General features: G+C 56.4%; 1 protein-coding gene across 1 annotated transcript in view; it reads left to right on the plus strand.

The window, feature by feature from the left end:
* The window catches only part of GNG7 (G protein subunit gamma 7), a 116,782-nt gene that overhangs the window by 19,848 nt on the left and 84,785 nt on the right, over nucleotides 1–12,149 (plus strand). Inside the window, exon 2 of the mRNA XM_027049331.2 lies at nucleotides 9,365–9,422. The gene's annotated coding sequence lies outside the window, so the exon portion shown is untranslated. The remainder of the gene's footprint in view (nucleotides 1–9,364; nucleotides 9,423–12,149) is intronic.

Raw genomic sequence — 12,149 nt, forward strand, 5'->3', positions numbered from 1 at the left:
GTGTTCAGGACACCCCCTCCCCCAGAGCATGACCCGTCCCCAGTGCTGGGGGCAGAAAACATGGAGCGAGGTGACCTTCAGATTCCAGAACATTCTGTGGGTCCCAGCACCGGGGCCCACAGCTGTGCCGAGGCAGCTGGAGCCCCCGGAAGATGAGCTGGGCTCGTCCTCACTCAGCACGTTTTACCCTCTCGAGGCTGCAGGGCTGACCCACGGAGTCAGGCAAACACCACAGCTCGGAGCAGAAGCCTCCGCTCCATCCCACGCGAGAGCAGGGTCGAGGTGACAGCACAACCCACACACCGGGGCCTCCAAGGCACACGGGCTGGCGTGCTGCCAGCTGCCACTCACCCGACAGTCCCCGCACACCCACAATGACACGCGCTCCCTGGAAGGCGGATGGGGAGGGGCAGATCCCCTCCTGGCGCAGGAGGAGAACACAGGGCGGGCCTCCTTGGCCAGAACCAGGCAGAACCAGGCCAGACGTGCTTCCCCTCCGGGGAGGCTGCCTGTGTTGTCTGTATCTCTTCAACAGCACATTCCCTGGGCACTTAGACTGCGGGGCCTTGGAGTGGTGGTGGAGGGTCTCCCTGTGAGGCGTCAACAGACGTTCTGTAAAGGGCCAAAGGGTGAGTGTTTTCAGCTTTACAGGCCAGAGGCTGCAGTTGCCGGGTTCTGCCTTTGGAGGTACAGCTGTGCCTTGGATGGTGTATACGTGAAGGGGCATGGCCGTGTTTGAATCAAACTTTATTTACAAAGCATGTGGTGGGCCAGATTTGGTCTCGGGTCTCCGATAGGTCAGCGCTGCCTCCTTCCCAGTTCAGAGGCCTCTCCTTGTTAGAAGTGGTGTTCGACACGCATGACTGTCCCCTTCTTCTCTAGCTTGGTGACCTCAGGCTGGTTTCATCTCCTCTCTGAGCCTCCGTTTCCCCATCTGTAGAGCAAGGATAATTATTCTTAGGGGTTGTAACTAGATTGTTAGGTGTTGTAGGACAGTAGTTCTCATCTGGGGTGATTTTGCCCCACAGGGGGCACTGGTCATGTGGTTGTCATGACTGGGGATGCTCCTGGCATGGAGGGGGTGGGGCCAGGGATGCTTCTCAGCCCCCCCCCCCCCCAGTGCCTGGGACGCCCCCAGAGAATGAAGTGGTTCTGAATGTGTGTGGGGCTGGAGGGGAGAGACCCCGGTGTAGATGGAAGTATCTAATAGGGTCACGTGCAAAGAGCAGGATGCCATATTAGTTGTTGTCTGTCTTTCTTTGGCCCACAGCTTCCCTCTTATTTTCCAGAACTCTCCATCCATAAAACCTTTGCCCTCCTCCAGGCCCGGGCACTGGCTGCAGACTCGGCAGGCCTTGCTTGAGTGCTGCTGGACGCCACGGCCCCCTGAGTGAATGCGCCCTGTCGCCCGGGTCTGCCGGAGATGTCTCAGAGCCTTGCTCCAGCAGGACCCAGGGCCCCGCTCAGCCACCTTCTCCCCTCCTCCCCCCTTCCTGTCAGAAGAGCAAACTTCCCTTGTCGATTAGCATATCCTGTTTTTAGCGTCTTTCTCTTCTAGGTTTTATATAATCGTGTCATTATTAGACGCTGTCACAGGGACTCAGTGCTCCCCCAGTCACACTTTGAAGCGTTCCCTAGCATCAACGGCTAATTGCCTGTCGTCACTCTTCTCTTCTCTTGTTCAGTAAACTTTCACTTTAGAATAGTTTCAGATCCTCAGAGGAAGTGGGAAGGCAGTACAGAGTTCCCACGCAGCCCGCAGCCGAGGCCCCTTTGGCCAACACCTTCCATCAGCGCAGTGCACCTGTCACAGTCAATAGGCCAATATTCCTATGTCATTATTAACTGCGCTCCATACTTTGGACTTCTCTGCTTTCCCCCTAATTATCTTTTTCTGCCCCAGAACTTCATCCAGGACCCCCACATGATACAGCCCCACTGGGCTGTGGCGGCTTCTCAGACTTTCCGTGTGCAGAAACCCTGTCCCACTAGGCGGTGGCGGGGGGAGGGGGGGCGGTGGTCATCAAGGGCATTACCGGTAGCGATTTCATTCACCAGACCTAGACGTTTAGGGCGCCCTTTGCAGCCAAGGTTTGCTAGCCCACTGATGAAGACGAGGTATTTACTAGAAAGTCGGGTGATGGGTTTTTTTCAAGGTGACCTTCCGGGCAGCAGCGGAAGTGGCCCCTCTGTGGTTGTGGGTGTTTTGTGTGGCCGGATGGTTGGAGGTAATTTTGCTGGGTGACAGTCAGGGGCAGCGTGGAGCTTTTCCATGTGACCCAGGGTCTAGCTTCAGGATGAGATGGCCATGGTCTCTCTGTGGTGGCGCCTGGATATGAGAATTTGTGGCTAAAATAGTGCCATGTTAAAAAAAAACAAAAACCTGTTTTTAATGTTTATTTATTTTTGAGAGAGAGAGAGAGAGAGAGACAGAGTGTGAGGGGGGTAGGGGTAAAGAGAGAGGGAGACACAGAATCCGAAGCAGGCTTCAGGCTCTGAGCTGTCAGCACAGAGCCCAACACGGGGCTCGAACTCACCTTGAGATCATGACCTGAGCCAGAGTTGGATGTTTAACTGAGAGAGCCACCTAGGCGCCCCTAGTGCTGTGTTTTAATAGACTGACTTCTGTTCCGGGAGTCACAAACTACAGCCTGTTGGCTGAATCCAGGCCTCCTGCTTTTGTAAATGAAGGGTTTTTTTTTTTTTGTAATGTTTATTTATCTTTGAGACACACACACACACACACGCACACACGCACACGGAGTGTGAGTGGGGGAGGGGCAGAGAGTGAGGGAGACACAGAATCCAAAGCAGTCTCTGAACTGTCAGCACAGAGCCCTGACATGGGGCTCGAACTCTTGAATGGTGAGAGCATGACCTGAGCCAAAGTCACACACGGTACCGACAGAGCCCACCCGGTGCCCCTGTAAATAAAGTTTTATTGGCACGTGACCGCACCTGTTTGTCTCCTGCAGCCACGTCGAGCGAGTAGTAGTGACAGAGACCACCTGACCCACAAAGCCAAAAATAGTGACCGTCTGGCCCTTCCCGGAAACACTTTGCTGGACCCTGGTCTTGTCAACAAAGCAGATCACACGAGTCCTGAGTAATGAAGAAGTTGTGGCATGTAACTTACTCTGCGATACGTATCATATAATAAGGAAGTTCTTTTTTTTTTTAACGTTTATTTATTTTGAGAGAGGGAGAGAGAACACCCCAAGCAGGCTCTGCGCTGTCATTGTGGAGCCTGATGTGAGGCTCGAACCCACGAACCGTGAGATCACGACCTGAGCCGAAATCAAGAGTCAGATGCTTAACCGACTGAGACGCCCAGGCGCCCCTAAAGCAGTTGTATACTATTAACAGTGTCAGGCGCTGATATAAGCAGCTTATATATGTTCAGCTATTTAATCTGAAAAACACTCACGGGGTAGGTGCTCCCATCATCTCTGTGCTACAGATTCAGAAACTGAGGCACAGAAGAGTCCATAAGCCGTGAAGTCAGGACAGACAGTGTTTGGCAATGCTGCCTCTCAGATATAAGGATATATGTCCCCACCACCCTCCTTCCATGGGACTCGGTGTAGTTAGTTTAATTTCGAGTAGAAAAAGAAATCTGTTTTTACACATTTTGTTTTCTTTTTTTTTTCTGTTGGAAATTGGTCGTCTCCTAAATCAGTTGCCTGTCCCCCCATATACTACAGTTCCAGGCGGTGTGGGTTTGATGACCGCTGCCTCCCACAGGGAAGCGGCCCTGCCCCCTGGGACAAGGGGCAGTGTCTGGGGATGTCTGTGATCCTCATGACTGGGGGGCTTCTGGCATCAATGGGGACGGGGGCCAGGGACGCTGCCCAGCCACCACGGCGCCCGGGATGCCCTGCAGAGAACCACCCAGCCCAATGTCTGCAGTGAGAGGTTGGTGGGGGGAGACCCTGTGATGATAATTTGGAAAACAGTCGAGTCAGGTCCCTGACCACGTGTGACAGCAGAAGAAACCGCGGCGGTCCTGGTCAGATGGTATGGAGCAGGTGACGCCCCCATCCCCCCCAGTCTGGGTTAAGTGGAGGAGGGTCTGGAGGACCTCCAGAGGCACCACGGACCTGGGATCAAAGGGTGGCGGCACTCCAGCTGCCTTCTTGTGCTCGGCAACCGGAGACCTTTAACCCTGGGGTCAAGCGAGCGGTGCCCTCGTGTCCCGTCTGATCAGGGGTGTCATGGCGCCTGATCTGGGCCAGTCCTGGCAGAGCCCTCCACCAGCCGCCTCACCTCCTGTTCCCCCCCCACCCCCCCATGCCTCCCCACCGGTGCCTTCCCCCAGGCTCCTCCTCCCCCAACTTCATTTGCAATCAGAATCAGTCAGGGTGACATATTTAGATGGTTGCTGTGGTGACGGGGGAAGGCTAGGGTGATTGTGGCAACGAGTGCATGAAGGACAGCGGCTGCATTGCTATCTGGAGCCTCCCTGGAGGCCCGCACTCCTGCTGCCCGCGGGGGGGTGGGCATCAGTGTGGGGAGCTAGGGGGCTCCAACGCCACGGTCCCACCCTCTCCATTCCCGGAGACGGAGACGCGAACTGTGGCCCAGGCAGGGAAGATCTGCCTGTTGCCGAGTGCTGGGTCCCCGCTGGAGTGGGGGGGGTGGGGGCCTGGAGAATGTTTGTGGTCATCGCGACTGGGGTGCCCTTGGCATCGCATGGGTGGGGTTGAGGGGTGATGCTCGATGCCCCACAACGCCCAAGATGGCCCCCACAGACAGGGGTGCTGGGGGTGGAGGGAGAGACCTGCTTCGCAGGGAAGGGGATACAGGCAGGGGCTTCCTTCCATTTCAGAAAGGAGGCGCTGGCATTTACGCTGTGGTAATTCGCGAAATTCCAAAGGCTTCCTTTTCTCACCCCTGTTGTTCTGCTGAATCTCCTGGGCCCCGTTGGGCTCTTGTGTCTCCCCAGATTATCAGGTCGATAGACATTGGGAAGACAAGAAAACGAAAACTCCAGTGAAACTCCAGTGCGGCTCAGTGCTCACCATTAGAAAAAGGTAACAGCTGCCAGAGGTGTTGGTGGAGACGTCAGGCGAGTCAGTGCTGAGGGCAGGAGTCTCAGGTCTCCGCTGCCGTGTCACAGCGAGCCGCTCCGAGCCCCGTGGGGACCACGGACAGCGAAGGGGTAGTGTGCCGCTCGGTGCCGTCTTGCAGAAATCCGCTTATCCCCGGCCACAATATGCTTTCCGTTGGCCAAATGGGATCTGGGAGTAATCTGAGTTTGGGACTGATTGTATTAGGGCTCTTGTCTGATCCACTCATGGGGCTGCTGTGGTCCCTGGGCCGGGGGCGGGGTGGGGGGGGGGCAGTGGGGAGGATGGCTCTGGTGTAGGTTTTTCCTCCCGGCCTGAGCGGTCAGGAGAGTCTGATCCTTGCGGTATCATATTGTTACATTACTTGCAGAGGCTTCCGGGAGGTGGGGGGGGGGGGTAGTAGGCAATGCATTTGACCAAGACTGACCCAGCTTCTCTGTGGGTCTGGTTCATAACAGCTCGTTGAAGCAATCACTGGTGAATGTGAGCACTTTGTGATCATCTGGTCTAAGACAGGCTCCCTCTCCCCTCTCCCCTTCCCCCCCCCCCTCCCCCCTCCCTCCTCCTTTCTAAATTCAGAATTCTCCTAATTTGTCTCTTCAAGATCTTCTCTTAATAGACTGCTTTTTAGAGTAGTGTTAGGTGATGGAAAAATGCAGAAAATAGAGCTCCCACGTACCCCCTGCCCCCTCCACATTTCCCCCGTTGTCACCATCTTGCCGTAGTGGGGCACATTTGTTGCAGTCGATGGGCCAATATTAATACGTGACCGTTGACCAAAGTCCTCGTTGACATTCGGGTTCAGTCTTTGCCTCGCCCCTCCCCCGGCCCAGGAGGTCGGTAACAGGGTCCTGCCCGAAAAGGGGTTTGCTTCCCAGGAGGACACGGGGCGCTTGGACATGGCAGCAGCTCCCGAGCTAGTGTGTCCCGCTGGGCACAGACTCTCAAGTAGAAGTCCACCTGTTGTCTCCCCTAACACGTAGTTTCACAGCCCTGTTTCTGGCAGTTTGGGGTCTCCAGGTGTGGGAGCTAAGGGTCCCCCTGCCCATGTTCCAGCTCCCCGTGCGGAGATACTAGGCTGCAGATCTGTGGAGCCCCTCCAGAATTACGAGGGAAATAGAAACCACCCCACTGGGAAATTAATGGCGGAAGACCCAGCGCGCCTTTGGTTTGTGATCCGCGGGTTTTGTCTTCCTTTATCATGTTGATACATAACGCAGCTGCCAGCAGCGGCTGAGAACAGGGGCTCCCTGAGCCCCTGGGCCCGTCTCGTCGGCGTGCAGTGGGGTTCCTGCCCGTTCCGTTTCACAGGCGGGGTTCAGGCTGGAACCGGCCCACAGGGAGCAGTTCTGCAGGGGCGGCCTGGTCTCCCCTGGGTCCTCTGGGCTCCGCAGGCTTTCCCGTAGCACCAACCGGGACAGGAAACCCCAGTGGTTACTGAGCACATGCCGAGTGCGCGGCCTGCGGTAAACCGCGGCCCAGGCACTCCGGGGTCTCCCTTCTCCCAGGACACACGATCCTAGCAATGCTGGCGGGCGCAGGGTCTCTTCAGGGGGTAACGACCACGTCTTGCAATTTGCCCAGCGTTCGTACAACCTCGCAGATATCCTAAAAGCCACTGAATTGGGCACTCCCAAAGGGTGGCTTTTATGATCGGTGGATCACATCTCAATTTAAAGGAAAAGAAGAGAAAAAGGAAGCACGTGGACAAGATGGGGGTCCCAGGTTGTAAGAACTGTGGCCCAGGATAAATGTAGGTGAGAGTCCTTCCCATGCAGGCGCCCCAGTGGCCGCAGTCACGAATGGTGTCTGTTTCCAGCGTGGTTTACGGCCCGCTCGGCACGTGGCCCTTCCCACCAGCGTTTCCTTTGTTGGTGTCTGTGACTCTGCTTCCCGGCAGTGCCTCCGGCGGGTCCGTGTGGGGTCGGCAGGCCCCGGGGTACCAGGGTCCCACCTCTTCATCCCACGGCTGGTCCTTCAGGATGGCCTGTGGGTCCCCCTGATGGGGAAAGTGAAAGCCCAGCATTTTTGCCTGGGTGAAGGTCACGGGGACGGGCAGGCGCCAGCTGGTGCCACTCACAGCCTGTCTCGTGGGCCGCAGACGAGCTGGTCTGGTTGTCTGCGGGGGTCGCCTCAGTGCTCAAGTTCAGGTCCCAGGGCTGGAGGACAGCCAGCGGCTGGTGTTGAAGGGCTAGGGACGGGGAGATTTGCGGTTGGCACGTGTGAAGGCAGAGGTGAGAAACCATCTTTAAAGGGAGTTGTGACCCCATGTCCACAGCAGCACGATTCCTAGCAGCAGCAACCAGGAGGTGGAAACACCCAAGTGCCCATCAGCAGCAAAGGGGTACACGCAGTGTGTCCGTCCACGCACGGGCACATGATTGGCCGTGAACAGCAGCGAGGCGCCCACCCCCGCCTGCGGACGGATCCTGAACACACGATGCTCAGGGAGGGAACCAGACATGAGAGGCCACACGGGGTGTGAGTCCACGTGTGTGAAACGCCCAGAACAGGCTCATCCAGGGACAGGGAGGGGTCTCGTGGGGGCCGGGGATGCTGGGGAGGGGTGATGGCTGATGGGGATGGGGCTTCCTTCAGGGGTGATGAAAAAGTCCTAAAATTGTTTGTTGGCGATGGTTGCACAAGTGTGAAAATAGTAAAAAGCCCCGAACTGTGTGTTGTGTGTGAATTAACTGTGTGGCCTGAGGACCGTGTCTCGGTAAGAAGGCCTTAGAAAACAATGCCTAGTGATGGGTCAGTTTCCTGGTTTGGACAACGGCCCCTGGTTGTGCAGGGAGCCAGCACAGTTGGAGCTGGGTGCGAGGTGCCCAGGACCCCTGTGCACGGTTTTGCACCTTCTCGTGAGTCTTTAATTGAGTCAGAAATAAAAACTTGAATGATCGTATGTGCGGACGTCCCCTACAAGGCTGAAGTGAGTGAAGGGAGTTCTCCAGGGAGGGTAGGGGGCGCATATTGGACGGGCCCTTGTTTCTCACCACCCGCCGCCCCCAGCAGCGAGGCGCCCTCTGGCCTCTGCGGGGCGCTCCAGCAGCTCCCCAGCCGCGTCTGGGGCGTTACTGAGGCAGCGGCGCCACCTGCAGGTGATGGTGGGGACTTCGCTTCTCCATCCTGGCCCCAGGTTGACAACACAATGGCCCTGAACTCTGAGAAAAGGGAGCCGGCATCTTTTGAGTTTTGGGGTTTTTTTTAAATAAGTTTTCAATTTTAAAATAATTTTAGATTTTCAGGAGAATTTCAAACAGAGTTCCTGTCTGGAGCACCTGAGTGGCTGTCAGTCAGTTGAATGTGTTCTTGATTTCAGCTCAGATCATGATCCCAGGACGGTGGGATCAAGCTGTGGGGAGCATAGAGCCTGCTAGGGATTCTCTCTCTCTCTCTCTCTGTCTCTGTTCCTCTTTCCCACTCTCTCTCTCTCTAAAATAAAAATGAAGAAAAATTTGATTAAAAGATAGGCTTCCTGTCTGCCCTTCACTCAGCCTCCCCTGTGGCCGTACCTCCCAGAACCACAGTGCATTTGTGACGACCGTGCACGTCCATGAACCCAGCCCCACTCTTTTTTTTTTTTTTTTTTTAACATTTATTTATTTTTGGGACAGAGAGAGACAGAGCATGAACGGGGGAGGGGCAGAGAGAGAGGGAGACACAGAATCGGAAGCAGGCTCCAGGCTCCGAGCCATCAGCCCAGAGCCCGATGCGGGGCTTGAACTCACGGACCGCGAGATCGTGACCTGAGCTGAAGTCGGACGCCCAACCGACTGAGCCACCCAGGCGCCCCTCAGCCCCACTCTTTATTCAGATTTCACCAGTTTGCCCCTGTGGTCCTTGTCCTGCCCTGGGACCCCATCCTGGATCCCACCTTGCATTTGGTCCTCACATCTCGGCAGGCAGACCCCGGTGACCTGGTGGGTGCCCTGGGGCAGGGGGTTGAGGCAGTTTCCACCTTTTCCTCACAGGGGACTCTGAGAGTCAAGTCATGTAGGAGAACATCCTGATAAGGCATGAAAGGTCACGTGAGCATCCAATCCTTTCCTGTTTAGTTTGGGAGCATTTGGAGAATTTAGTAGGGACGACCTCGCAAATTTCTAACAGACCTTTCTGGTAAAGTACGTCAAGTTCCACTTCTGCACCGGGAGGTCCTGAGTCTGGCGGAGCAGCCAAAAGGCAGGCCTTCATGACGGTCTGACCGTGAGCTCCAGACCCTTCCTCACTGCCGCTGCCGAACACGTGTTTCTGGCCAAATGGTGCTCCACTGAACTGTTCCATTTTTCTTCCAGGGAGCGGACATCGGGTTCCTGAGCCTCGGCGCTGAGGACAGCTAAGCCTCGTGCACAGGTCAGTGCCGTGATGTGTCTCCTACTCGACCGTCAGAGTTCAAGGGGACGTTGAATGGCTGGCCATTCTGGGCCGGGCTGAGGGGGGGTGGTGGCTTGCTGTGGAGGCGGGCGCCTCACCCAAAAGGCTTCAGCGGGGCGTGCAGGGTGGCCACTGGCAGGACCAGAGCTGAGTCACTGGATGTGACAGACGTTATCTCAAAGCTGGCGCCCGTCCTGGCGGCTGGGAGGCACTACGTGGCCTCAGGGGCGCTCTTTTTACCAAGGTAGCCGTAGAGACAAACAAGGCTGAGATCCTGCTCTCTTGACTTCGGCCGTCTGTCCATCTGGTCTCATTTCCAGAGGGTGTTGGGTGGCTTCTGTCGTGTGGGAGGAGGGACGGCGTGAAGGTGAGCTGGGCAAGGCGGCTCGGCCTGCGGTAGCCCCACGTCTCTCCCCTTGCACCTGCCTGCGGAGGTCTCCGCCACCCTCCAGTGGTTTTCTCTGTCGTGTGATCTGTGACCTTCACTTAGAGTCAACCTCTGGCTTCCAACCAAAATGCCGAGGGAATTTTGATTCGGGTTGTGTTTGATTTATCGGTAAATTTGAGGGAGATCGGATGTCTCTGTGATGTTGGATATTCCCAAGCTGTGTGTCTGCGCCTGAGTCTAAAAGAAAAAACGTCAGAAGGAGGCAGCCCCAGAAGACGCACGTGCTGTGGGTCCGTCTCGGGGAAGTTTCTAGCAAAGGCTGGTCTGCAGGGACGGGAAGGTGCTTGGTGGCCGCCAGGGGCTGGGGAGGGAACGGGGACTCTGTGGATGTGTGCCAGGAAGACTGCGTGGGGGGTGATTTCACGCCCTGGCGCCCTCGCTGCCGACTCCTCCAACCATGTTTCCACTCCGTGAGCTTTCTGGCCTGTGAGGTGCCCCTCAGTAAGCTCGCAGTGGTCATGGGCTCAGCTCAGGAGAGAGGCTGTCCCTGAGGACAGAGACCAAGAGCCAAAACAGGAGCCCTGGGGTGGGCGTGATGTGTGGGCGCCCGGTGGGACCCACACAGATTTCCCGTGTGAAGTCCGGCTCACAGGGCAGCCGGCCAGCTGGAGGCAGACCGCTGTCCTGTTAAAGAAGTGTAGGGGCGCCTGGGTGGCTCAGTCGGTTGAGCGTCCGACTTCAGCTCAGGTCACGATCTCACGGTCCGTGAGTTCGAGCCCCGCGTCAGGCTCTGGGCTGATGGCTCGGAGCCTGGAGCCTGCTTCCCATTCTGTGTCTCCCTCTCTCTCTGCCCCGCCCCCATTCATGCTGTGTCTCTCTCTGTCTCAGAAATAAATAAACGTTAAAAAAAAAAAAAGAAGTGTAAATGCACACAAAGGGGCCGCAGAGTTTCCTAAAGGCCCCGCCCAGCGCCGGCCGTGCTGACGTCTTGGGGCGCGTTCTGCCCAGATCTCCGGGAGTTACATCCACACGCGTGATTTTAGAGCCAAAGGATTTACTCTGTAACGTGCTGGTTCTGCTTGAGGGGCGTCTTTCCTCGACAGGAAACCTGTGTTTCCGTCATCTTTCCGGACGCTGGCTTAGCATCCCATATTCTAGGCGAATTGTAACACGTTTCTTTTTTTTCTTTGAAAGCTTATTTATTTATTTCAGAGATACAGAGACAGTGGGAGTGGGGAGGGGCAGAGAGAGAGGGAGACAGAGAATCCCAAGCAGGTTCCACACTGTCAGCGCAGAGCCCGATGCGGGGCTCAGGCCCACGAACCGTGAGATCATGACCTGAGAAGAAACCAAGAGTCGGACGCTTAGCTGACTGAGCCACCCAGGCGCCCCTGTGCCACATTTCTTTTAAAATAATTTTATAACTGATTTAATTAGTCTCTGGGTGGGTTGGGGGGGTGTTTTCCTGTTTTTCTTTTCTCTTTCTCTCTTTCTTTCTTTCATATTCCGGGATGACTGTCTCTGTGCAAACTTAATACACCCTTGGCTGGTTGTCGTTTGGGGTAAATGCTCACGTGTGTGCTTGCCGTGCGTGTGAGAGAGAGACGGAGAGTCCGGGTGTCCTCGTCGCCTGTCCGACAGCCCCAGTGCCCTCCAGGAACGCACCATCCCCGGGGAGCAGCCAGGCCGCCTCAGGGCTGCCGAGTCCGGGTCATTCGGGCTTCAGTTTCTCCCCTGAGCTGTGTGTTCTGTGCGCGGCCTGGCTGTGCTCTTTACTGACCTTCCCAGCGGGGCCTCTGTCTCATCGACGTGTTTGAACTCTTCTGACACGTGTGTCGGAACTTCCTGTCTTTCTCCGTTTGGATGCCGTCTGGTGTCCGTCACGTAGGCCGCGAATGTTTTTCGGAGCGCGCTGTTCCCTCTACTCGCCGTGGGCGTTCTCGTAGGGAATGTGTTGTCTTTGGCGTGCCCCCAAATTTCAAGATGACAAAGAGCAATTAACCTGCACTTTGTGCGGATTGCATCTTTTATGCTTAAATCTTTGAAGCAGACGGACTGGTGAGCCTGCCCCCTGCCCCAGGGGGACGCAGGGCAGCGTGCAGAGGGGCGTGGAGTGGTGTGGTGAGCAGGTGCTCCGTGGGCAGGTCCCGCGGGGAGCTCTCTGTCACAACGGTGAGCCTGCCCCCTGCCCCCTCCAGGGGGCTGCCGGGCTTTCCCTGGTTACGTGCTAATTTGGTACTCACTCGTTGAACACAGTCTGCTCACCTGCAGGTGCACAGACACGCGAGACCCTGGCCAGGGTTTACCACCTGAGCAGC

Source organism: Acinonyx jubatus, chromosome A2 (assembly GCF_027475565.1).
Source record: "Acinonyx jubatus isolate Ajub_Pintada_27869175 chromosome A2, VMU_Ajub_asm_v1.0, whole genome shotgun sequence".
NCBI lineage: Eukaryota > Metazoa > Chordata > Mammalia > Carnivora > Felidae > Acinonyx > Acinonyx jubatus.